Genomic DNA, 23766 nt, shown 5'->3' on the forward strand with positions numbered 1-23766 from the left:
CTTTTACTCAATTCCTTGATTAAAATTAAAAACAAACCTAGGGTTTGTGGTTCAAAGACTTTACTGGACCCCTAGCACCCTGTGACAGTCCCATAAAGGGTAGAGAAACCAGGGAAACAACTGGGTTCACAGAAAGCAGCAAGCTCTGGTATCAGTACTTATCCTTCATTGTCATCTACTTATTATTATTCTTTTGAATCCTGTGTGATGATATGAAAACAGCTTAGCTCTCCTCTACCAATCCAGTTTTATGTTGGTCTCACTAGTAGATTCTTCTAATGCATTTTAAAAAATTATCTTATTACTGTTTTGTGCTATACTGTCTTAATTCAATTATATTGGGCTTTTCAAAATCACCATTCCCTTGTCATTTAATTTTTTAGAACCAGTAACAAAGTGAAGCTTTGCTATTTTGTGATGAAAATTAGGTAGGTTCTCTAGAGATAGGGGGATAAATATAATAAGGGATCTATTTGGGAATTAGATTAAGCCTATGGCTTCCTGTATGTCCAAGCGAGAGTTGATGAAAAGCTAGTAGCAAAACTCAGTCCAGATTAAAAGGCCTCCAATCCGAGGAGCCTGACGGTGCATCTCCCAGGTCTAGACTGAAAGACTGAGCATCTAGGTAGTGGCCTTTGGTGTCCAAGGGCTGGACAACCTTGACTTCTGATTACTACATCAGGAGATCAGCCTATCGCAGCTATGGGGGTCTGGGTAGACCAACTCACATACTGTGTTTGTGGTCTCCACTTGGCTACGTGGAGGGATGGCTGCCATCCACATTGAGTGCTGGCTTTCCCTTTGTGTCTGCTCACACTCACATGCAGTATTGTCTAGGAATACCTCACCTGCACACCACTAATTACTCTCACCCAGTCCTCTATCCATTCCTCCGTCCTCTCACGTTAACACCTAAAATTATCCCTCACATCCACGGAAGTCTGTCACTCATAGGTGGGTTTCATTTCTTAACAATGTGGACGATTCTTGTATTAAAGTATTGGTGTAGTCCATAACCTGGCACATTTCTAAGCAAGTGCTCTGCCACTGAGCTACATCCCAGCCCCTGATTTTTTTTTTTTTTTCAGCCCAGGCTACTTTTGAACTTTCAGTCTTCTTTCCCCTGCCTCAAGAGCATTGGGATTCACAGTAGTTCCACCAGACCTAGCTCAATATAAAATTTTTGAACCTTCCCCATTTTCCCTGCTTTGCATTGGAGAGGCACAGCTGGTCCTATTGTTTGCCTGAACATTGTGTAAGTGAGCCTTCCCCTTTCTTTTCATGAATCATCATGTAGATATTTCAACTCTCAGCTGTGATATGGAGGACCACATATCAAGTGTGCTCCTGACAAGCTATGGGGTGGTGGGAGTGGGTTGGAAAAGCCACGGGGTCTCCCCAGGCATCTGGAGATGTCTGAGGTTTGATTTCTAGGTGTCCCCCAGAATATGCCTGTGTAGGGACTCTGCTGCACATATCAGCTCATGCAGAAGGAACTGGTTCCCTCATGGAAAGCAGGCATCACCTTTGAATGTGTGTCTTGCCTCTGAACTGGGATGCCAATGATGATAAAGTCAATTTTGAATGCCCTGAGGTCTGCGAACCTTTTGTTCTGCAGGTCAGTGTCCACTTTGCTGGGCACCTTCACTGCGGGTGGCAAGCAAGCCTGCAGCATCCTGCCTCCTTCACATACTACCCCACCTTCCCTTATAGCCTTGGAACTCACTGGAATCTTTATGCTTTTATTTATTTATTTCCAAAGAGATAAAATGAGAATGGGCATGCCAGGGCCTTTGGCTGCTAAAAATGAACTCCAGATTCATGTTCCACTTTGTACATCTGGCTCTACCTGGGATCTGGAGAATCAAACCAGGGTCCCTAAATACCTTAATTGCTGAATCATTTCTTTAGCCCCTACTCAGTCTTTCTGTTGCTCTAACCACAATGAAAATTCCATCCCCTCTTCAACATGGTCAGAATCCTTGAAAACCTGGCCAGGGGCCCCACACATATCTCCTTGGGATATTTCCGTTTTAGGTCCTGCCTGTCCCAATGTGTTCTCTGCAACACAGCCTCAGCTTGCTGGGTCATGCCATCCCGGCCTCACTGAGTCCTAGTCCAGGAAATCAAAAGCACAAGCCATTCTCTTTTGTCTTTTCACCAGAACAGGGTGAGATCCACCTTAAAGTGGGGGACTCAAACACTGTCCCAAGATCCCATCCCCAGAGTGATGCTGGTTGCTAAGCCTACACACTGCCCATTAATAAACAAGAATCATGGCCTAGATCTAAAGTTACTTCAAATTTAAACCAATGATATTTGGTTAATTATGTTAGATGAGCCTGACATGAAGGTTTTGGTGATCTGGCAATAATTGTCTTCATCTGTCCTCAAGGTTGCCCCCATACACAGTATGCTTGCACAAAGTATGCCCCACGTCCATACTGAACTCCTGCATCCATACAGAATACTCTGCCTCCAGCAGAGTCTGAACCCAGCTCTGCAGGGAGTGGAGGCAGATGGATGTGGGCTTTGTCCTCAAGGAGCTCTGCCCAGTGGCTAACAAGAAGGTGGTAAGAAAGTTGAATGCAAGGTCTTGCTACCAAGCAAACACTGGGGCAAAATGCATTCTAATGCAGACGGGGCATGTCCTAGGCTGAAGTTCAAGTCACGTGCCCTCGGACTTCTGAGGGTGACCTCTGAGGTGAACGATCTCCTGCAGGCTTGCGTGGCTTCTTAGCTGGTTCTCTGTCCCTTCTTCATCCTGCACAACTCAGTAGGTCTTTGCAGCACTCAGGTTTGTGTCCCATTCTCTGGGACATAGTTGTTCCCAGAGGATGACCTGCTCCCCAGCTCAGGTTTACAGCATTCCACGTTAGACCCCAGGGGCTTGGTTCATAACACCACAACACTTTTTCCACACCCTGCTGGCCTTGCTCATAACTTCCATGACAGTCCAGGTGGAGGTGGTTACTGAGAGAATGTGAGAAGTCTCCAATTCTAGGAAGCTGGCTTGATGGACCTAAGTGCTTGTAAGCAACAGAGCTTCGGGGGAGAAACCACAGTGGAAAGGAAAGAATGCCTTCTACTCTGTGTCTCTTTCACAGTCTGCAAAGTATATAAGCAAGGGAATAAACGCAAGCCCAGGAGCGCTTGATGTTTCACACGGTGTAACCACAGCAATACTGCCTTCCTTCATTGGTTTGAAGACATTTGTGAAATTCTAAAGAAATGTTAGAAAACAGCCTACAGGTTTGGAAAAGTCTATAATTAAACCCCAAAAGGTTGTTTAAAATAATGGATTTGCTGGGTGTGGTGGCGCACGCCATTAAACCCAGCACTCAGGAAGCAGAGGTAGGAGGATCACCCTGAGTTCAAGGCCACCCACCCTGAGACGACATAATGAATTCCAGGTCAAGCTGAACCAGAGTGAGACCCCTCTTAAAAAAAACAATAATAATAATAATAAAATAATAAAAATAATGGACTTGTACATTCTCATAAAAGTAAAAGCATTATATTATTTTTGTCTAATAATGGAAAAAGAAAACATGCCAGGGCTTCTCTGACAATTAGAAGTGACCGTTGAGGGTCACAGCACTTTGTTTACTCCCAGTTAAGGTTGTCCATACACTTGCCAATGACATGAGTTTAAGGACCAAGCACAGCAGAAGTGCCCTGTTCCTGTGACACAAGTCCAGGGGGGGAGCGCTGGTTAGATGATGAAGATGTCAAACCATGTCACCAGAGTGTCAACCACTGTGAACTCAGAGGGCCTCTCAAACGGAGAGATCTCACTATTTATTCACAGCAAAGACACTTAATTAATGGCTCAGCCTAATCAGGCTGTCTAACTATGTGCAGGGATACCAATGTGGCTGATGTGCAAACAAATCGTCCTTGAGGAGTATTAGTTAATAATTCTGAGCCAGGAATTCCTCGAGGCCTGTCACCCAACTCTTAGGTGACTTACAGCATCTACCTGTCTAGGTCCCTGTGCCTCATGCATGCAAATGAGTAAACACAACAGCACATCTTCAATTTCAACTCGATTGCCCCTTGTTCATTATAGCAACATGCTTATCTTTGTGCAGGACTTAATGGAGATAGGCATCCGAATGGAAAAGTTGATGACGCCTTACTGAGACATGTAAGCATTTCTACATGTGTACCAAACATGAGATCTGCTAAAATGCAGAAGGAATTCATCCACTTTAGGGGGTCAAAAATGAATCAAGGACTGGCAAGAAGTCTTTGTTGGTAAAGGGCTTGTCATGTGAACTTCAAATGTTGAGTTTAATCCCTAGAACCCACATAGACGCGCTGGAAATGGCTGCATGCACTTGTAACTCCAGTACTGAGAAATGGAGATGGAAGGACCCTTGAGGATTGCTGTTCAGCCAGTCTAGCCTCCTTGGCAAGTTTCAGGCTCATGAAGACCTTGTCTCAAAAACAGGTGAAGAGTGCATGAGAAGAATGACACCAAGGTTTTCCTCTGGCCTGCGTGAGCAAGCGCGCGCGCGCACACACACACACACACACACACACACACACAATGTATGTATGCCCTGTGTGGCTTAGTCTCTGTCTTATTCTGCATCCAAAGCCAGTTACTCCAGATGATTTTCCCAATACCCACTTCCTGTATATTTGGTTCAACCTATATCTGCTGCTCTCTCCATTGACACATTCTCTGCCCAAATTATATTTTTCATAGTGATTATTTTCTTACATAGTCTTTTCCTTCAGTTTTTTAAAATAGTACTGTGTTATAACACTATTATAGTTTGTTTTCTTGTTAATTATTTATTTGACAGAGGTGGGGGGGATGGGCATGTTAGGTCCTCTTGCCATTGCAAACTAACTCTGAGTTTATGTACCACTTAGTGCATCTGGCCTTGCATGAGTACTGGGAAATCAAAATTGGGACATCAGGCTTTGCACCTTTAATTGCTAAACCATCTCTCCATTCCTGTTATTTTGCATTCTTTAATGTAGCTGTTGGGGAAACTCTAACTGAGACAGTATTTGGCCTCTGAATTTTTGTCTTTCCTTTGCAGTGGTGAGAATCCACACACCAGCCTGACAGCTCTGTCCTCTGGGTAGAATTCCTTCACAGTGATTCCAAACTTTAAATTCAAAGATGGTTTTGCTTCTGAGCTGGAACGTTTCCTGTCCTCAAAGTCTGTACTTCAGTCCCAGTGACAGAAGCTCTCCCCGGATATGGACAACTTTCTTTATGAGGTAATTTGGGGACCTGTTTCCAAAGTTATGGCCACTGACTGTCCAGCTAACACTGGTCTACAAGGGCACAGAGCTTCTCCATGAGTGGCCCTCAGAGCTAACTCTATCCCTACGTTTGTTGACTGTGAACTCGCAGTTTCTCTGGAGTTGTCTTGAGGAGGCTGGTAGGACACTCCTGTTTCCTACATTATCTCTTCTCAGATTGAGTCATTTCACTAATTACTGAGAGGAAATTCAGCTCCAGCCCATTACTGGTTGACTTACCTATCCATGGTATCTCACACTGTGTGTGTATGTGTATGCATGTGCACATGTGTGTGCTCAATCTGTGCACTACATCAGGAAGGCAGAGGAAGTGAAGCAAGAACTGAGTACCAACTTGAACTGACATCTTGGAATTCATACTTGAATTCCTCAAGTATATTCTGGATTTGATCCATCTGGGCACATTAAATGGTCGATATTGCTTTAAAAATACAGTGTGCAAAAAACTAAGCAAAGCAGTTTGGGGTTCTTTGCTGAGCTGAGTTCTGCCTGGGAAGATGCATAAACTCACTCATTCCTCCTGGCTAATGTTTGACAATTGTCAGGATCAGCTGCTAATGACATTATTACTCAGCTTCTCACAGATTCACTGATTCATTTTACACTTGTGATTATTTGCCAAAAGCAACTCATTTTGAGTGGCTGTGACTCAGGTTTGTTATGATTTTATCACTTAATTTCCACATCATTCTTAAAAAGTAGTCCACTAAGTGTTTAATATCATATCATAATCTATAAAGGAATTATGTCAAGTTGATTCACACTTTGTAGTAACTCATGATTGTGGGGTAATTTTGTACGAAAGATATCATGTTCCTTCTCCTAGTCAGTGCTATCCAGGTTCTGGCGAATTCATTTATTAATAAATAAGAGTGTCTGTGCTTTTAAGACAGTGTTAACTCACAATTATCCAAGGAGTGTGTCCGTTATTTTGGACCACTTTACAACTAATGGTCCACAAGTTACTTGCTATGTCATGTAAAAAATACCTCTTAGAATTTTCGCATGAAGTTGTTTCAGAAATTAATGATAATTGGGATTAAGATGGGCAGAAGTATGTTGTTGGGTATGACCTACCTTTTCTTTGGAGTTATTCAAACTCTACTACTAACTTCAACCCTGAAAATGATACACTTTCATTCTTTGTAGATTATAAGAATCTTCTTCCCTCATCTTTGAGACATTCCCTAGAGAGATACATTTTCCTCCTTTTAAGATTTGGTTCAAAAACTTTTCCCTTTGAAACCTGAAACTCGTGCAAAGTTATAAAATGTCTAGTTTGAATGCATCTGAGCCATTTGCATCTAAACCAGATCCTTTGTGGTTGAAACACTTGACATCTTCTGGCGTCACACTGTACTGGCTCTCACAGTCAGCTTCTAAACGCTTCAGCCTCTTCTTCACTGGGCCTTCCTACATCCTCCGTGTGATAGAGGTAACATCCCTTGGCCTGGAGAGATTTCTTAGTGGTTAAGGCCCTTGCCTGTGAAGCCTAAGGACCCAGATTCGATTCCCCAGGACCCACGTAAAGCCAGCTGCATAAAGTGGCCGCACATGTGTCTGGAGTTCTTTGCAGTGGCTAGAGGCCCTGCCATGCCTGTTCTCTATGTATATCTATCTAACTCTGTCTTTCTCTCTCTCTTTCTCTCCCTTTCTCAAATAAATATATAAATATTTTTTTAAAAAAGAAATAACATCCCTCTTCCTCTTTAGTTCCAGGGCACTTTTTCTACAGTGTGATCGAGAACTTCCCTGGGAGGTCCTCATTGTTTCCCTGACCAGGCTCAGCTTCCGGCATCCACCCCGCCCCTCCAACACCACACCATAATGACCCGTGCACCGTGTGATTGTCACTGCTTGATCTGCTTATTACTTGAGGTGAGGTTCTCATTGTACAAGGGAATCTATGAGTCTGTCTTCTTTCAACCATATATTCCTAGACCCCAGTGCAGGGCTGGGCATGTAGTAGGAACTGAGAAGCCTTATCAGTTCAGTGTGAAGCTTTGCTTCCCGTGTTCTCTTTCCTGAATGGAATGATCATTCAGCTAAGCCAAAATTAAGTCAAGTTCTCTCCTCTTTGAACTTGTTTTTCCTTGGCCAAGACAGCCCTATATCCATCTTGTTAGATGCTTCACCAAAGCTGCAAAATTAAATATAAATCAGAAAGTGCCCAGTGAGCTGCATTCAGAAGCTTAATAGTGAATTCTGGGATTTGATCCTCATGGGAAACCACGTTCTCTTCTGTGTCACCCACGCTCACCAAGGCTTTCCTCTGCATGTGCATATTGGGCCACTGTTGCAGTTACCTTCTTGTGGCTAGGACAAAACACCCAAGCAGAAGCAACTTATGGGTTAAAGGGGTTTATTTCAGCTTAGTTTCAAGGGGAAGCTGCACCATGGTGGGGAAAGCATGGCGGAGCTGCAGCTGCACACCTGCGTCATAATCACGGAAGCGGAGGAGTCTGAGTGAGCCAACTCTGAACACTTGGTGAGCAGGACTAGTGAATGTCCCCATCTTCTCTAACAAGGATCCAGTTTCCCAAAGGCTCCACCATCTGGAGACAAAGATTGAGGCTCAATCACACTTGAGACTATGGGGGATACTGTTCATTCAAACCATCACAGTCCTGAGAGTCTATGCCTTGAAATCATGAACCCCACTTCTCACGGAACCAGCCACTGCCCCTCCTCACACACCACTGGATGCTGGGTTTCACAGCTACCCCTCACTTCCACAGAGTGGGCAAGGTGGATAGTTCTTGACATCCAGAGAGGAAGTGTCACAACTACGAATGTGCACCAGTGTGTGCCTGAGCCACATACAATGATCCCTGTGCCCAGCCTTACTCAGCTAACAGCTGCAGCACAAGGCTATTGATTGTAAAGTACATCTTGGTAACCAGGCTCTTCAAATTGGAAGACATACCCAGACAAAAATAAGGTACAGTATCTAAAATCTGTTTGCATTTCTCAATTGGAAAATGATCCAATTATGTCAACCTACCACAGATATACATGCACATCAGTAGTAGTTAACTTTGTGTTTGGGGGACAAAACACCTGACCAAAAGCAGCTGATGGAGGGACAGTTTTATTTTATCTTATAAAATAAGGGGAAGCTTCATGATAGCAGGAGAAAGCATGGAATAACCAGAGGGTGGACAACATCACCTCTAACAAAGCAAGTATGAAATAGCAGCAGGCAAGTGAGCTAAACTCTGGCAAGGGGGAACTGGCTGTAACATTTCAAAGCCCATCCCCAACAGCACACCTCCTCCAGCAAGGCTCCACCTCCCAAACTGTCATCTACTGAGTACCAAGCATCCAAAACACATGAGTCTATGGGGGACATCCCATTCAAACCATCACGCCACCTATGTGTGGTGTATTATTATTCATAATACCCACATTATGAAATCAACCTATGTGTCCATTAAAAGAGGAAAGAATACAGAAAATTTGTATTCCATAATGGAGTTGCATTCAGGTATAAATAACAAAATGGTATCATTTTCAGGAAAACAGATGTAATTGGAGAAAATTACATTGAATATAACAGATATCATGTGTTTTATCTCATTATAGATCTTAGATTTTATATAAATAAAATCATTTATGTATATGAGTTATGAGAGTATAAGTAAGACTGGAGGAATGAAGGATACTAGCAGAAAGAGGGGGAGAAAAGAGAGAACGTGATATGAGGATGCATATAGCCAAAGCACATTTTGTATTGTACAAAACTATCTCTGTGAACACCCATTATGATGGACAATGAAGACACACCAAGAAATTAGAGGAAAGAATATGTTCAAATTAAGAAAGTCAATGACCTGTTCCTTTTGCCTGCTAAAGCATGTTTATTGCTGAGCACAAAATAGGCCCCAAGCTATCTTACAACATTTTGAAATATTTACTATTCTCTTCTTTTTTAGGTTCACAGATACTTTTAATGTCTATTGGTCAATATCGACTGAAAGTTTAAAGCATTCACATTAATTTGATTTGTTATGTGATGCAAGTTTCAGCTCAGTTGCCAACACTTGATCTGGATTTCCAAGAACACTAGTAATTTATTACACTGAATGGCATTTAGCTTGTACACTCAATTTGCCACACTGAATCTAAGTTCAAACTTGGTGCACATGGCAGGTATCCTGCTCTTAAATCTTATTTGGCAAATGGGAAAATATTTGGAAAATTTATTCCAGAATCCTATAAAGCTCAAGTTAATCAGCCTTTCGAGCTTGGTGGGTTAGTGGCTCAAGTGTGCTAAGTTGCACTGAGTGATCACAATTGCATTAATATTATTTGTATATTTGGAAACTTTGTATAATAAAAAATTTTCTCTTGGTAACCAAGTTAAGTAAACATGGGCTGGGGAGACGGCTCATCAACTAAAGACACTTGCTTACAAAGCCTAGTAGCCCAAATTTAATTCCCTAATATGCCTGTGAACCCAGGCACACAAAGTGGCACATGCATCTAAAGCTCATTTGAGGTGGTAAGAGGTCCTGTCATGCCCATTTTCTCTCTCCTGGCCTTCACATTCATATATGTATCTATGTATGTATGTAATATATGTATATGTATGTATATATATGTATATATACGTACATACATATATATACATACATATACATACATACACACACACACACACGTACACACACACACACACACAAAAGCAAACTAATGAAATAATGAGTATATACTGAAGTACATTTCATGAGAACTCCTCTCTGCTGCAGTAAGTTTGGAGATTGCTGTATATTTGCACCATAGAAGTAGATTTTTTTATAACTTTTATTTTATTTATTTGAGAGAGAGAAAAATAATGGGTATTCCAGGGCCTCCAACTGCTGCAATTGAACTTCAGATGCATGTGCTACTTTATGAATCTGGCTTACATGGGTCCTAATGAATCCAACCTAGGTCCTAGAGCTTCACAAGCAAATGCCTTAATGGCAAAGCCACCCCTCCAGCCCAGAAGTGGTTTGTGTTCTAATGAATATTTTTCTTCTTTTCACATATTTTATCATATATACCATTTATAAAGATGCTCATTCAACAGAATTTTTCTGTAATACAATATTTATTATATATTTTTATGGTTATTTTTATCCCAGTGAAATAACCTTATTTTTAGCATATCATGCCTATGCATTTGAAAATACAAGCAAGTACAAAAAATAGGAAGCAGCACTTTCTTTTCCTCTCAAACATGGCCATCAGGGCCGTTCTAACAAATGTTTGCACGTGGCCCTTCATGAACCTGTGCAGAAGACTTCCCAGACATCACTGCGTCACGAGTCTCCCTGACGCAGCACCCCATGGGTTCTGTGTCCTCCGTGCTTTCCTCTGTCCTCTCAGGTCCCTGCCGAGCATGGAAATCCTTCAAGAAAACTGGCAGAAACTTACTTGACATCATCACTCCCATGGGTGTGCAATGTTTACAAGTTATTACATCAAACACTGTGGTTTCCTTCAATTTGCTTCCATTTTCCATAGGCCTCGATGGGCTGCCGGTGGTCCTCCCTCCTCCCTCATCCTCTGCACGGACTCTGAATATGTGGGAATATTTCTTTTACATCCCAAACAATGTGAATTGAAAGATCAGCTTACTGCAAGAAAGAGGTAGTAAGTCTCACAGCAGACCCCGCAAATAACCACAGTCTATGCCCACGTACAAAACAATTTTACATCCAGGCTGTTTAACTGGGGACGACTCGTGAGCATTTTGTGCATACTTCATATTTATTTTAACTGTTTCGCTATAGCACCATGTTGTGAGATTAATAAATATTTTAACGAGAAGTTATATTTCTGCGTGGTACACTAAAAGTCGAACAAAGTATCTTTGTGACAGGTCATAAACACTAAATTAGTGTGTGAGAACGCTCTAAATTTAGGTACCGATTGAGTTTACTCCTTCATAGTAAATCTGGAAAGAAATGAGAATCTTATCCGTGCATCGAATCCATGCAGGAGCAGCCTCCCCTTCTCACGCCCTTGCAAACGGGGTTGGGGAAGCTGCAGCGAAGCTGTGAGGGAGCACACAGATGCACCGTCCGCGTTTAAAAATATCCTTAGTTATTATTTGAGAAGGAGAGAGACAGTGCGGGCACGCTGGGGCCGCTTGCTGCTGCGGTTGGACTGCGGACATATACACCACTTTGTTCATTAGCTGCAAGTCAGTACTGGGGAATCAAACACAGGCTTTGCAAGCAAGTACCTTTAACTGGAGAACCATCTCTCAGTCCTCCTTTCTGTGTTTGAATGGCAGGAAGGACTGTGGCGGCTGGGATCTTTGGTTTGTACCAAAGCTGTTTCTCTCTCTCTTTCTCTTCAGCCCTTCTGCCCACCATTCAGCTGTCAGTGAGAGGCAGGAGCAGAGTAGAGCTCCTCACGGGCACTCAGCGGACACCTCCCTGCGGCAGGGTCTTCATTCCAGGGGCCGCAGGGTGTCCCTAGCTGGCACAAGGATGGTGGTCAACACTCATTGCCGTCTTCACCAACAACACGGTGCTCATGCCTTGGAGGTCTTCCGGAAGGAATGAAAGGATTATTTTCCTTCCCTTTGTCGCCACTGAATCTACAACAGCGACAGAAGCTGTCCATAGACAAGGGCGATTTCCCGCTCATCACGTCAGCAGATTGAAAAACATTCGAGCCCGTCTCCAAACACTCAACTTTTGAAAACCCTGGAAATTGACGTGGACAAAGGCAAATCTCAGACTGCCCAGGCAAGGAGGCAACTAAAATACTCAAAAGAGTAAATCTTACTTGGGAAGGAAGAAAGCATTTTTATTTCCTCTTGGGAGTGTTTCTCAAGAATTTTAGAAATTGGAAGTCATTTTCTTAAGAAAAGGAATGCTAAAATTAAAATGAATGTGGAGCAAAATCACACATGACAGTCAAAGGCGAGGGAGGCCTTCCAAGCAGCCCTCCTCCGAGCTCAACCATCGCCACAGTATCGGGAGTAAGATGTGCCGCTGAAAGTACCTGTGTCCCCTCCATGGTAAAATAGTCATTAATCAATTCAGTGGGAGAAATGGGCTCTGAATATATTCATGGTAGAGTTTTAAAATTGGGGGAGGGGGGAAATTAAGAATGATTTTTATACAAACATGACAATAGGAATCTGATCTCAGCCCTCACGTGCATAGAATCTATATAAGAAACAGACATGAAGCAGAGGCCATGGGCTCATTAGAGAAGTAGCCAGAGATTCTGACTTCCAGTTTGGGGACTGTTGGGCCTTAGGATCCAGGAAACAGGTAGGTTCTATTCCAGAGGCGGTACGGGGTGCGTTCGGGAGGCTGCTGGGGCCTTTGGACTTCCCTCTGGGTGTCTGTCTGCAGTGTGGTGTGGCAGTAGGGGTCGTGGAGCTGAGTTCTTGCATTCCTCTGAACAGTGTCTTAGTCGACATCTGGTAAACTGTGTGGGTAATGTTTGAAATGGTAAACTTACAAAAAATATTTTCACATTGATAGTAAGACAGAATGAGGGCATGTAAACATTTGCTGTCCTTTGCTTTCATCCTGTTAGGAAAAAAAAATGCATTCGTTTGGTTTGCATGACTCATTAAGTCTTTTAGGAGCTTTAAAGGGAAGCTCTCAAAGATAGAGCAATGTCTGCTCTCTCTGTTTTCAGACCTGAACAATATTCCCAAAGATCTAAAACAGACGTACATCTCCCCAGCAGCGTCATGCACTTCATTTCCACGGTCTTTTCCCTGTGGCGTCAGATGAAGTGGTGTGTACACTGACTTGAACATGCCGGGGAATTCACCTTTATTCCAGGGCTTTGTAAGAGTGTTACTCCCAACACATCGCTGATTCAATGGAAAGCTAGAGGAGAGGCTGGAGAGATGGCTCAGCAGTCAAAAATGCCTGTTGGCAAAGCTTGCCAGCCCAGGTTCAATTCCCAGCACTCACTTAAAGCAGAACGTGCACCAGTGATCCCAGAGTGCCTAAGACAGTGGGAGGCAGATCCAGCAGAATCCGAAGCTCCTGGGCCAGCTAGGCCGGCATTCCTTTGTAGGCTGCCTCTAATAAGGTTTAAAGTTGTCCTCCAATGTCCAACACAGGAAGGCCATGGCATATGTGCCTTTACACACACACACACTTAACAAAAAAAAAAAAAAAAAAATGCCAGAGGAGAAGCAACTCCAAGACTCTAATACCAAGCTCAGTGGGAGCATAGGTGTCCTTGGACAGGGCCAGGCATTACATGCAATCAGCCAACAAAATCATATTTCTGCCTGGCAGAGCCCTGGAGGCACACACATGTTTGAAATAACAGACTTTGAAGATGTGCTCACCACATTTTGCTTCACGTCTACCCTTAACTGGGCAAGGGATATTTTCCTTGAATAATTATTAGATTTTATTATGCATTTGTACCGCATCAATCATCCTGAAAGTATAATGGATGAAGCAAATGGATTTCACAGCTGAAAAGTATAAGTCATGTAAGCATATCCGCTTGGCTTACATAAAATGGTAAAAATAACACTGGGCTTGGGGGGTTGTGGAAGATAAATGATGAAATTTTAATCCATTCCAATCCCCCATGTAATGCAGTGCAAGAAGCAATTTATCTACTTACCCATTGCCACACGGTTTATCTGCTAATGCCTTGGTATTTAAGGGAGAGTATTAGATGAGATCAACAGAGAGAGTATAGATCACATTCCCTCTCATTGTGCTGCGATACTTTCTGGAGAGCTTTTATAGATGTGGGTGCTGCAGCCAGAGCAAACCCTCGGGTGTGGTGGGACAAAGTAGGGCCACGTGGTCAGTACTTGCCCAGTTTTTCCAGCCCATGGTTTTTCCGGTCCCAGGGTCTACCTTCGGTTCTGTTGTCTGCTTGTTGTAGAAATGAAGGTAGCCTTGTCCACTCTCAGGCTGAGCGTGGGGGACATTTTATGTACGTAGGTAGGGCAACACAAAAGGGCGTCAAAGTTAAGGAAATGTAAGAATAGTCCTTAGAAGAGAGATGTTTTCCATTTGGGTCTGGGGCTTTGGAATCTAGGTTTTCATTTTGGAGCATCCATTCAGAAATTGTGCCAAGAAGGAAGGCCCACTGCACCGCAGTGACACCATGGCAGTGGGCAAGATCTCAACTTTCATCCCTATTCTCGGCACACACAGAACTCTGATTCCAAACTCTAAAGGAGGATGTAGGAAAAAAGGGTGAATATTCACAGACACATCCATGGCTTTCAGTTCTCTCAGTGCTGTGCATTGTGAGCAGAGATGCAAGCTCACAGCACATAACAACAGAGCTTAAACACAACTGATTTCAGTTTTATCTACTATATGTGACACATGATATATGCATGACAGATAGAGAGATAGATAGATAGATAGAAAACCATTGCAGTTCCAGGCCCTGCTTTAATCCATGACTTGAAACATCTTTTCTTTGTGTGATCTGTAGTCATATCACCTCTATGAGGAATTGTTTCCTCTATACCCATTCTTTTGTCTTGAACTCAGGGCCTGTGCATGCCAGACAAGTACTATACCATTGAGCCATATTCCCAACCTTTCCATCACAACCAAGGAAGTGTGGTTTGAGTGATAATCATTTTTTTTTAATTAACTCATGAGCAGGATGAGGCAGTGTCTCCTTAGTACATTCTGAGGGACGAGAGAAAGCCCTTTTCTGGCAGTCTTGCTCAGGTGGGTGACCTAACACATACGACTCGTTAGCCAATGGCTGTGGTCTGTGTGAAGTAGGGCTCACTTACACTAATCTCCCAGAGCATGCCAAATTGATGTTGCTCTTAAAGCCTATCTACCTACTTCAGTCTCAACATTTAGAGACAGAAATAGGCATTAATTTGCTTGTTTTGTTGGTTTTGTCAGGCATGGTGGGTGGTTGGAAAGAGCTTTAGGAGGAGCAGCTTTGAAGGTTGACGGGGTCTTGGGTAAAGCACTGGCTGTACAACTTACCACATCAGGCATGTGTATCTCTCGGCACCACTGGGTGATTACTTCTACGTTTGGCGGCTCGACTACAAATCATAACCATGAACAGCAAGGAGATGTAGAACACAAATCATCTTGTGGTCTGTCATGCCATGGGCAGACTGTTACTCAGGGACAATCTCCTGGCTTTTGTTCTGCCCAGGGAGGAAGTGACAGGACCCTGGGCCAATCACCACACTAAGGATGATTTGAAAACATGTACAAGATGAAGGCCAAACCTCACATTAAGAAAAGTCCCAGTTATTTCCACATTCACTCTTCTATTTCAGCTCTTCTGCCCGAATGCTAAAAGCATATCTGATTATCTGAACATCACTGTGGGGCATTACACATAACAAACATGAGGATAGTAACTGTGAAAGCATAATTTAAAATGTAAAAAAAAAAAAAAATGAACCTTTGTTTATACTTTCACCCTGATGAATTCTTTCTCCATTGTTTTTTCTAAAATGACTTCAGAGAGGATGTCATCTATTTATATTAAAGGACTCCTGGAGAGAAAAATTTAGTGTGGTCATGTGTGTATCCAAATTACATATTGTGAAGTTAAATCTGTTCATACTGAGTTAATTTAAATGAGCATGACGTGAACTCCTGGGGGACGTGTCAGCTAAATTACATGTTTGCAAACTCCTTGCACTGTTCTCTTCAGCTCCCAAAGCATTTTCCGTAGACATCAGTGCTAAGAACTAGAAGTAGATAGAACAAAACTCCTCCCTCTCCAGCTGAAAATTTCAGCACACATTTCGGTGAGTGGAAAAGATTTTTGGACACAGGAATTTAAAAAGACTGAACGGAGCATGGGTGTCACATGCAGGAAAGAGCGAGAGAGCGAGAGGACTTACCAATGTGAAGGTTGAGGGATCGGAGGAAGGTGCGGGCTGAGGTCAGAAAGCCCGGCTACGGCACTGGAATGGAATCCAGTGCAGGTCGCCCAGAGAGCGTCTTGTGGAGGACAGCGTGGGAAGAGAGCAGCAAGTAAAGGAAGAGCAGAGGTGAGGAGGTGTCTATAAGGTCACACCAGTGGCCCAACTGTGAGATGATTCCGCAAAGACGAGACCCCAGCAATGGGGTTTATAGGAGATTGTGAAGAAACATTGTGGAAGACGCTCCACCATGGGTGGAGCAGTGAGGAGCAAGGCTGACTTCAGGGCTGGAGTGGGCTTGCCCGTGAGGAAGGTAGTGAGTGGTCCCCCAGGCTCGGCCTCTGCCATAACGACGCATCATCAGGAGCACACTGAAATGCTGGCTCTGGGGTTTGCTCTGTACTTATTTGTTTGGTACTTTGAGATGAGTGTATATCAGGCATATAAGAACATATTTTAGGGCTGGAGAGATGGCTTGGTGGTTAAGGTGTTTGCCTTCAAAGCCAAAGGACCAAGGTTCGATTCCCCAGGATCCATGTAAGCCAGATGCACAAGGGGGTACATGTGTCTGGAGTTTGTTTGCAATGGCTGGAGGCCCTGGTGCACCCGTTCTCTCTCTTCCTCTCACTGCCTCTTTCTCTCTCTCTCAAGTAAATAAATAAATAAATAAAAATAAAGTTTTTTAAAAAGAACATATTTTATTATTACACTTTCATACACATATATGAATGACATTTTATTTTCTCTCTCTTTTTTTATTAAGTAGGAGTTTTCTATGAACAGACCATGTGTCAGTACCATCATTTCCTTCCTCCCTGCCCACATCCCACTGAGAGCCCTTTTTTTTGTTATTTTTACCTTTTATTTTATTTTTTTAATTTTTATTAACATTTTCCATGATTATAAAACATATCCCATGGTAATTCCCTCCCTCCCCACCCCCACACTTTCCCGTTTGAAATTCCATTCTCCATCATATTACGTCCCCATTACAATCATTGTAATTACATATATACAATATCAACCTATTAAGTATCCTCCTCCCTTCCTTTCTCCACCCTTTATGTCTCCTTTTCAACTTACTGGCCTCTGCTACTAAGTATTTTCATTCTCACACATAAGCCCAGTCATCTGTAGCTAGGATCCACATATGAGAGAGAACATGTGGCACTTGGCTTTCTGGGCCTGGGTTACCTGACTTAGTATAATACTTTCCAGGTCCATCCATTTTTCTGCAAATTTCATAACTTCATTTTTCTTTACCGCTGAGTAGAACTCCATTGTATAAATGTACCACATCTTCATTATCCACTCATCTGTTGAGGGACATCTAGGCTGGTTCCATTTCCCAGCTATTATAAATTGAGCAGCAATAAACATGGTTGAGCATGTACTTCTAAGGAAATGAGATGAGTCCTTTGGATATATGCCTAGGAGCGCTATAGCTGGGTCATATGGTAGATCAATCTCTAGCTGCTTTAGGAACCTCCACACTGTTTTCCACAATGGCTGGACCAGATTGCATTCCCACCAGCAGTGCAGAAGGGTTCCTTTTTTCCCACATCCCCGCCAACATTTATGATCATTTGTTTTCATGATGGTGGCCAATCTGACAGGAGTGAGATGGAATCTCAATGTAGTTTTAATCTGCATTTCCCTGATGACTAGTGACATAGAACATTTTTTAGATGCTTATATGCCATTCGTATTTCTTCCTTTGAGAACTCTCTATTTAGTTCCATAGCCCATTTTTTGATTGGCTTGTTTGATTCCTTATTATTTAACTTTTTGAGTTCTTTGTATATCCTAGATATTAATCCTCTATCAGATATATAGCTGGCGAAGATTTTTTCCCATTCTGTAGGTTGCCTCTTTGCTTTATTCACTGTGTCCTTTGCGGTGCAAAATCTTTGTAATTTCATTAGGTCCCAGTGGTTAATCTGTGGTTTTATTGCCTGAGCAATTGGGGTTGTATTCAGTAAGTCTTTGCCAAGACCAATATGTTGAAGGGTTTCCCCTACTTTTTCCTCTAGCAGTTTCAAAGTTTCCGGTCTGATGTTAAGGTCTTTAATCCATTTGGACTTAATTCTTGTGCATGGCGAGAGAGAAGAATCTATTTTCATCCTTCTGCAGATATTTATCCAGTTTTCAAAACACCATTTGCTGAAGAGGCTGTCTCTTCTCCAATGAGTATTTTTGGCATTTTTATAGAATATCAGGTGGCTATAGTTACCTGGACTTACATGTGGGTCCTCTATTCTTTTCCACTGATCTACATGTCTGTTTTTGTGCCAGTACCATGCTGTTTTTCTTACTATGGCTCTGTAGTATAGGTTAAAATCAGGTATGGTGATACCACCAGCCTCTTTTTTGTTGCTCAGTATTATTTTAGATATTCAAGGTTTTTTGTGATTCCAAATGAATTTTTGGATTGTTTTTTCTATTTCCATGAAGAAAGCCTTTGGAATTTTGATAGGGATTGCATTAAATGTGTAGATTGCTTTAGGTAAGATTGCCATTTTCACAATATTGATTCTTCCAATCCAGGAACAAGGGATGTTTCTCCACTTTCTAGTGTCTTCTGCAATTTCTCGCTTGAGTGTTTTAAAGTTCTCATTGTATAGATTCTTTACTTCCTTGGTTAGGTTTATTCCAAGGTATTTTATTTTTTTTTGATGCAATTGTGAATGGGAGTGATTCTCTGATTTCATCCTCTGTGTGTTTGTTGTTAGCATATATGAAGGCTACTGATTTCTGTGTATTTATTTTGTATCCTGCTACATTGCTGTAGGTTTTGATCAGCTCTAACAGCTTGCTAGTAGAGTCTTTAGGGTCCTTTATGTATAGAATCATGTCATCTGCAAATAATGATAACTTGATTTCTTCCTTTCCAATTTGTATCCCTTTTATGTGTGTCTCTTGCCTTATTGCTATGGCTAAGACTTCCAAAACTATATTAAATAGAAGTGGGGACAGTGGACACCCTTGTCTTGTTCCTGATTTTAGTGGAAAAGCTTCCAGTTTTTCCCCATTTAGTAATATGTTGGCTGTAGGCTTGTCATAAATAGCCTTTATTATATTGAGATATGTTCCTTCTATTCCCGGTCTCTGTAGGACTTTTATCATGAAGGGATGTTGGATTTTGTCCAATGCTTTCTCTGCATCTAATGAGATGATCATGTGATTTTTGTCCTTCAACCCGTTTATGTAATGTATTACATTTATAGATTTGCGTATGTTGAACCATCCCTGCATCTCTGGGATAAAGCCTACTTGGTCAGGGTGAATGATCTTTTTGATATACTCTGATATACTCTTGTATTCTGTATGCCAATATTTTGTTGAGAATTTTTGCATCTATGTTCATGAGGGAGATTGGCCTGTAATTTTCTTTTTTTGTTCTATCTTTGCCTGGTTTTGGTATCAGGGTGATGCTGGCCTCATAGAAGGAGTTTGGTAGAATTCCTTCTTTTTCTATTTCCTGGAAAAGCTTAAGAAGCAATGGTGTTATCTCTACCTTAAAAGTCTGGTAAAATTCAGCAGTGAATCCATCCGGGCCTGGGCTTTTTTTAGTTGGGAGATTATTGATAACTGTTCGGATCTCCATGTTTGTTATAGGTCTATTTAAGTGATTAATCTCATTTTGATTTAATTTAGGTAGGTCATATAGATCAAGGAAATCATCCATTTCTTTCAGATTTTCATACTTTGTGGAGTATATGCTTTTATAGTATGTCCCTATGATTTTTTGAATTTCTCTGGAATCTGTTGTGATGTTACCTTGTTCATCTCTGATTTTATTAATTTGTGTCTCTTCTCTCTTTCTTTTGGTCAGATTTGCTAAGGGTTTATCAATCTTGTTTATCCTTTCAAAGAACCAACTCTTTGTTTCATTAATTCTTTGGATTGTTCTTTTTGTTTCTATTTCATTAATTTCTGCCCTAATCTTTATTATTTCTTCCCGTTTACTGATTTTTGGTTTGCCTTGTTCTTCTTTTTCCAAGGCTTTAAGGCGAAGCATTAGGTCGTTTACTTGTGACCTTTCTAATTTCTTAATATAGGCACTTAAGGCTATAAATTTACCTCTTAGAACTGCCTTCATTGTGTCCCAGAGATTTTGGTATGTTGTGTTCTCAGTATCATTTGACTCTATATATTTTTTGATTTCCTTTTTGATTTCTTCATTGACCCACTCATCATTTAGTAGTGTATTGTTTAGTTTCCATGATTTTGTGTATGCTCTATAGCCTTTCTTGCTACTGATTTGTAGTTTAATTCCATTGTGGTCAGATAGAATGCAAGGAATTATTTCAATTTTCCTGAATTTGCTAAGATTTGCTTTGTGTCCTAATATATGGTCTATTTTAGAGAATGTTCCATGTGCTGCTGAAAAGAATGTATATTCTGCAGCCTTTGAATGAAATGTCCTGTATATATCTGTTAGGTCCATTCCTTCTATGACCTCATTTAGTCCAGATGCCTCTCTGTTTATTCTTTCCCTGGATGACCTGTCAACTGATGAGAGTGGGGTGTTAAAGTCACCCACCACCACTGTGTTTGGTGTTATCTGTGACCTTAGTTCTAATAGTGTTTGTTTGACGAATTTGGGAGCCCCCATGTTAGGCGCATATATGTTTAGGATTGTAATGTCCTCCTGTTGGAGTGTGCCCTTAATCAATATAAAGTGACCTTCCTTATCTTTCTTGACTAACGTCGGACTAAAGTCTACCCTGTCTGATATTAGGATAGCAACCCCTGCTTGTTTTCTAGGCCCATTTGCTTGAAACACCGTCTTCCAACCTTTCACCCTAAGATAATGTCTATCCTTTGTAGAAAGGTGAGTTTCTTGGAGACAACAAATTGTAGGATCCTGCTTTTTAACCCAGTCTGCAAATCTATGTCTTTTCGTTGGGGCATTGAGACCGTTGATATTAAGAGATATTATTGAAAGGTGTGTATTTATGTTTGCCATTTTTGTGTGTGTGTGTGTGTGTTACTGGTTCTACCTGTGCTCTCTTCTGTTAACTGGTATTTGAGTATAGCTTGTTTTTTCTAGGTTCCTTATATGTGTGCTTTTCCTTTTGTTCAGCATGGAGGATTCTATCAAGTATTTTCTGTAGAGCTGGTTTTGTCTTCAAATACTCCTTTAACCTGCTTTTGTCATGGAATGTCTTTATTTCTCCATCTATTTGAATGGATAACTTTGCAGGATAAAGTAACCTTGGTTGACAGTTGTTATCTTTCAGAACTTGGAATATATCACTCCAAGCCCTTCTGGCTTTAAAAGTTTGTGTTGAATAATCTGCTGTAATCCTGATGGGCTTGCTTTTATAGGTAACTTGATTTTTCTCTCTAACTGCTTTCAATATTTTTTCTTTGGTGTGTGTGTTTGGAAGTTTGATTATAATATGGCGAGGAGAGGTTCTTTCTGGGTTTTGTCTGGCTGGGGTTCTAAAGGCTTCCTGTATCTGTATTGGCACCTCTTTCCCAATTTGGGGGAAATTTTCCTCTATGATTTTGTTGAAGATGCCTACTATGCCTCTGGAGTGGAGTTCTCCTTCTACTATGCCCTGAATTCTTATATTGGATCTTTTCATAGTGTCCCGAATATCTTGAAATTCCCACTTATACTTTTCTATAAGTTTGTCTTTCTCTTTGTTGGACTGCATTAGGTCTGCCACCTGGTCTTCTAGCTTAGATATTCTGTCCTCTCCCTCATCCATCCTACTGGTGAGATTTTCTACAGAGCTTTTTATTTCATTAACTGTGTTCTTCATTGCTAGTAATTCTGACTGGTTTTTCTTTATTATTTCTATTTCCCTATTTATGTCTTGTATTGCCTTCTTTATTTCATTAAATTGGTGTCCTGCCTCTTCTTTGATTCCTTTGATTTCCTCTTTGATTTCTTCTTTGATTGTTTTCATGTGTTCTTTGACCTCTTTGAACATATTTATAATTATTCTTTTGAATTCTTTCTCAGGCATTTCCTCTAACTCTTTCTCACTGGAGGACATTTCTGATGCATTAATACTTTTAGGTGGATTTATATCGTCTTGCTTTTTAGTGTTTCTTGTGTTATAATGTATATATTTTTGCATCTTGGATTAAGTTAATGCTTGGATTTTCTAGCTAGCTGTGTATTCTTAGCTGTATCAATTGATTTGATGTAGTATATTTTCAGGGTAGGACCTTAAGGTATTAGGTGTGGCTCTTAAGACTCTCAGAGTATCTACAAAGATGTTCTTAGGGGTTGAGTTTCCCTGCTATAGGAGTATTCAAGCAGGCTGAGTGGAATAAAATACAGGTAGATTCTAAAATTTAACTAAACACTGTACACATTCAATCAAAAACAGCCCCGAGTATGTATGCAAGAGTAGTTATTATAATGACCAGATCCTCTATCAACAAAGAGGTTTAGATTTCTGGTCTGTTGAGGGATCCAAGTCAGCTTGTGACCAAGTGAGACCCTTCCCTGGTGCAATCCCAGTTACCTTGGGTGATTTTGGTCTCAGTCAAGTTGCTGCCTGGGACGTCGGGCTGCTGTTCTGATTTCTGGAGCTGGGCACTTGCTTTTCCTACGGGGCAAACCGAGCCGCTGCTGCTGCCTCTGCTGCTGCCGTAGCGGCCACCGCCGGAGCCACCACCGCTGCTGAAGCTGCCGCTGCCGTGTCCACCGCCGCTGCTCCCCCCGAAGCCGCTGCTGCGGGATCTGCCGCCGCTGCCGCTCCTGGGTCCGCTGCTGCTATGGCCGCTGGTACCGGTGCTGGAGCCGCTGAAGTTGCTGTCGAACTCTGCTCCTGCTTGGGTCCCACTATCAGCCCAAGTTGGCGTGGCCGGGTCCTGGGCCGCTGCTGTGTTCGCTGGAGCTGGGTTCAGGCATTGGGGGAGGGGAGGGAGCTGCGGCTGCTCTGGTTGTCTCGCTATTCCACGTGTTCGTCTACCTCGCGGTCTGCTCCTCCGCTGCTCGCTGCCGCTCTCCCCTCACGTTTCCCGAGTTGCAGAGAGCACGGTGTGAGGGGAAAATCCCGCACCTGGCTTTTCCTACGGCTCGAGCCGAGAGTCTGGCAGCTTTCTGCTGCGCCGCGGCTGCGGCAGTTGGCCGAGCTGCCGGAGCCGCATTTCCCGCCTGTGCAGGCTCTGGATGCTCTATAACTCTTCTACTTCTCCGCTGCCGCCTCAATTTCCTATACACCTCACTTTTTAGTAAAAGTGTGTATTTTGCTGAGTTTTTTTTTTGGTCTTTTTCCCCCCCTAGGCTGCTTTGGCGTGGTACCTACGCCGCCATCTTAACCAGAAGTCCTGAGAGCCCTTTTGACTGGGATTGCTCTATTCCTCACAGGGTAGTGAGGGCATCAGTCAGCCATTGGGGGGTGGGACAATGCCTCCAGATAGTCTCTCCCACAGTGCGGTGCGCACGGTCTTAAGTCTACATTAGTGTTGAGCTCTCAGCAACGTCTGAATTTCTGCTCTGGTATGTTTTGAGTATCCTCTGTGTCTGTTTCCATCACCCTGGCACAGGGTGGCAGTCTTGCCATGAAAGCAGCACTCTTGCTCATCTCACCAATCTGTTTGTGGTTTCACCTGGGCCTGGGCTGATGTGCAATGGCTGG

This window comes from Jaculus jaculus, chromosome 9 (assembly GCF_020740685.1).
Source record: "Jaculus jaculus isolate mJacJac1 chromosome 9, mJacJac1.mat.Y.cur, whole genome shotgun sequence".
Taxonomy (NCBI): domain Eukaryota; kingdom Metazoa; phylum Chordata; class Mammalia; order Rodentia; family Dipodidae; genus Jaculus; species Jaculus jaculus.